This window comes from Arachis ipaensis, chromosome B10 (assembly GCF_059453495.1).
Source record: "Arachis ipaensis isolate K30076 ecotype BB chromosome B10, ASM5945349v1, whole genome shotgun sequence".
In the NCBI taxonomy this organism is placed as follows: Eukaryota; Viridiplantae; Streptophyta; class Magnoliopsida; order Fabales; family Fabaceae; genus Arachis; species Arachis ipaensis.
Window position 1 is genome coordinate 39,349,013 of NC_142435.1, and position 3,692 is coordinate 39,352,704.

The 3,692-nt window shown below is 38.4% G+C and overlaps 1 non-coding gene across 1 annotated transcript; it reads right to left on the minus strand.

The window, feature by feature from the left end:
* Positions 1 to 1,234: 1,234 nt before the first annotated feature.
* LOC148579769 (small nucleolar RNA R71) lies at positions 1,235 to 1,342 on the minus strand. The gene has a single exon (XR_015896301.1). It is a non-coding gene; the product is annotated as a small nucleolar RNA R71 (small nucleolar RNA).
* Between the last annotated feature and the right edge of the window lie 2,350 nt (positions 1,343 to 3,692).

A 3,692-nucleotide genomic window follows, 5' to 3' on the forward strand; every position in this document is an offset into this window, starting at 1 on the left:
GAGGGAAGATTTTGTTTTTAATTCAAATCTTTTTCAAATTTTCATAATTTTTCAAAATCAAATCTTTTTCAAATCATATCTTTTAAATCATATCTTTTCAAAATCAATTTCTTTCCATTTTTTTATTATTTTCGAAAATCCTTGCTATAATTAATGATTTACTTCAAAATTTTCAAATTATTACTTGCCTATTAAGAAAGGATCAAATTTTAATTCTAGAATCATATCTTTTAATTTCTTGTTAGTCAAGTAATCAACTTTAATTTTAAAACTCTTTTTTTTAAAATTGATTTTTAATCATATCTTCTCAGTCATATCTTTTCAATCACATCTTTTTCAAAATTAACTCTCAATCATATCTTTTTGATTTCTAATTTCAAAATCTTTTTCAAAAATCACTTTATTTCTTTCCCAATCTTAGTTTTTGAAAATCATCAATCAAATTTTCAAATTTCTTTCAATTTTTTTAAAATATTTTTAATTTATTTTCGAAAATTCTTCCCCTCTTTTCACACCCTTTTATTTAAGGACTAACACTCCTCCACCATCAACAATTCGAACTCTATCCCTCTTGATAAGCTCGAATTCTTCTCTTTCTACCTTCTCCTTCTATTCTTCTTTTCCTCTGACACCTCAAGGAATCTCTATACTGTGACATAGAGGATTCCCTACTTCCTTGTTCTCTTCTCTTTCATATGAGCAGGAACAAAGATAAAGGCATACTTGTTCAAGTTGATCCTGAACCTGAAAGGACCTTGAAGGCAAAGCTAAGAGAAGCTAAAGCACAATTCTCTCTAGAGGGCCTAACAGAGCTTTTCAAGGAAGAAGAAACTATGGCAGCCAAAAACAACAATGACAACAATGCAAGGAGGTGCTTGGTGACTTTACTGCACCTACTCCCGACTTCTATGGGAGAAGCATCTCAATCCCTGCTATTGGAGCAAACAACTTTGAGCTTAAGCCTCAATTAGTTTCTCTAATGCAACAGAATTGCAAGTTTCATGGACTTCTATTAGAAGATCCTCATCAGTTCTTAGCTGAATTCTTGCAAATCTGTGACACTATCAAGACCAATGGGGTTGACCCTGAAGTCTACAGACTTATGCTTTTTCCTTTTGCTGTGAGAGACAAAGCTAGGACATGGTTGGATTCACAACCCAAAGAAAGCCTGAACTCTTGGGAAAAGCTAGTTAATGCCTTCTTGGCAAAGTTCTTTCCACCTCAAAAATTGAGCAAGCTTAGAGTGGAAGTCCAAACCTTCAGACAAAAGGAAGGAGAATCCCTCTATGAAGCTTGGGAAAGATACAAGCAATTGATCAGAAGGTGTCCTTATGACATGCTTTCAGAATGGAGCATCATAGGTATATTCTATGGTGGTCTGTCTGAACTATCCAAGATGGTTGCAAATAACCAATTCATGTACACTTCTGAAAGGAACCCTGTGAATAATGGGACAACTCAGAAGAGAGGAGTTCTTGAGATTGATACTCTGAATGCCATATTGGCTCAGAACAAAATATTGACCCAACAAGTCAATATGATTTCTCAGAGTCTGTCTGGAATGCAAGCTGCACCAGGCAGTACTAAGGAAGCTTCCCCTGAAGAAGAAGCTTATGATCCTGAGAACCCAGCAATGGAAGAGGTGAATTACATGGGAGAACCATATGGAAACACCTATAATCCTTCATGGAGAAATCATCCAAATCTCTTATGGAAGAATCAACAAAGACCTCAACAAGGTTTCAACAACAATAATGGTGGAAGAAACAGGTTTAGCAATAGCAAGCCTTTTCCATCATCTTCTCAGCAACAGACAGAGAATTCTAAGCAAAGCCATTCTAACTTAGCAATAATAGTCTCTGATCTAATTAAAACCACTCAAAGTTTCATGACTGAAACAAGGTCCTCCATTAGAAATTTGGAGGCACAAGTGGGTCAGCTGAGTAAGAAAATTATTGAACTCCCTCCTAGTACTCTCCTAAGTAATACAGAAGAGAATTCAAAAAGAGAGTGCAAGGCCATAAACACGTCTCACATGGCCAAACCTGGAGAGGAGAAAGAGGCAGTGATCTCCACTGAGGAAGACCTCAATGGACGTCCATTGACCTCCACGGAGTTCCCTGATGAGGAACCATGGGATTCTGAGGCTCACACTGAGACCATAGAGATTCTATTGAATTTACTTTTGCCATTCATGAGCTCTGATGAGTATTCTTCCTCTGAAGAGGATGAAGATGTTACTTAAGAGCAAGTTGCTAAGTACCTTGGAGCAATCATGAAGCTAAATGCCAAGTTGTTTGGTAATGAGACTTGGGAGGATGAACCTCCATTGCTCATCAAAGAACTAGATGACTTGACTAGACAGAGATTACCTCTGAAGAGACAAGATCCTGGAAAGTTCTCAATACCTTGTACCATAGACACCATGACCTTTGAGAAGGCTCTGTGTGACCTAGGGTCAAGCATAAATCTCATGCCTCTCTCTGTAATGGAGAAGCTAGGGATCATTGAGGTATAAGCTGCAAGAATCTCACTGGAGATGACAGACAATTCAAAGAAACAGGCTTATGGACTTGTAGAGGATGTCTTGGTAAAGGTTGAAGACCATTACATCACTGCTAATTTCATAATCCTAGAGACTGGGTAGTGTATGGATGAATCCATCATCCTTGGCAGACCCTTCCTAGCCACAGCAAAAGCTGTAATTGATGTTGACAGAGGAGAATTGATCATTCAAGTGAATGAAGACTCCCTTGTGTTTAAAGCTCAAGGATATCCCTCTGTAACCATGGAGAGGAAGCATGAAGAGCTTCTCTCAATACAGAGACAGACAGAGCCCCCACAGTCAAACTCTAAGTTTAGTGTTGGGAGGCTACAACCAAACTTTAAGTTTAGTGTTGAACCCCCACATTCAAACTCTAAGTTTGGTGTTGGGAGGTTCCAACATTGCTCTAAACATCTGTGAGGCTCCATGAGAGCCCACTATCAAGCTATTGACATTAAAGAAGTGCTTGTTGGGAGGCAACCCAATCTTTAATTATCTATGTTAAAATTCTATTTTCTTTTGTTATTTTATATTTTCTGAAGGTTGATAATCATGTGAAGTCACAAAAACAATTGAAAAAGCAGAAACAGAAGGAAAAATAGTATTAAAAATAGAACACCCTGGAGGAGAAACTTACTGGCGTTTAAATGCCAGTAAGGGTAGCAGAATGGGCGTTAAACGCCCAGTCTGGCACCATTCTGGGCGTTTAGCGCCAGAAATGGGCACCAGACTAGCGTTTAATGCCAGAAATGGGCAAGAAGCTGCCGTTAAATGCCAGAAATGGGCAGCAGCCTGGTGTTTAATGCCAGGATTGGCAGCAAAGGGCGTTTTGCACGCCACATGGTGCAAGGATGAGAAATCCTTGACACCTCAGGATCTGTGGACCCCACAGGATCCCCACCTACCCTACCTCTCTCTCTCTTCTTCACCCATTCACCAATCACCTCAATACCTCTTTGATAAACCACTATTTCATGGTTTATCTTATGCTCAATTGAGTGGTTTTTATCAACTCTTTACCCACTTATTCATACTATTTGCATGGTTTTACATTTGCCTTCCTAATTATGTGCTATGATTGAAAACATACTTCTTTGGACTTATAATTGCTAATATTAATCCTCTCTTATCACCATTAGATGCCTTG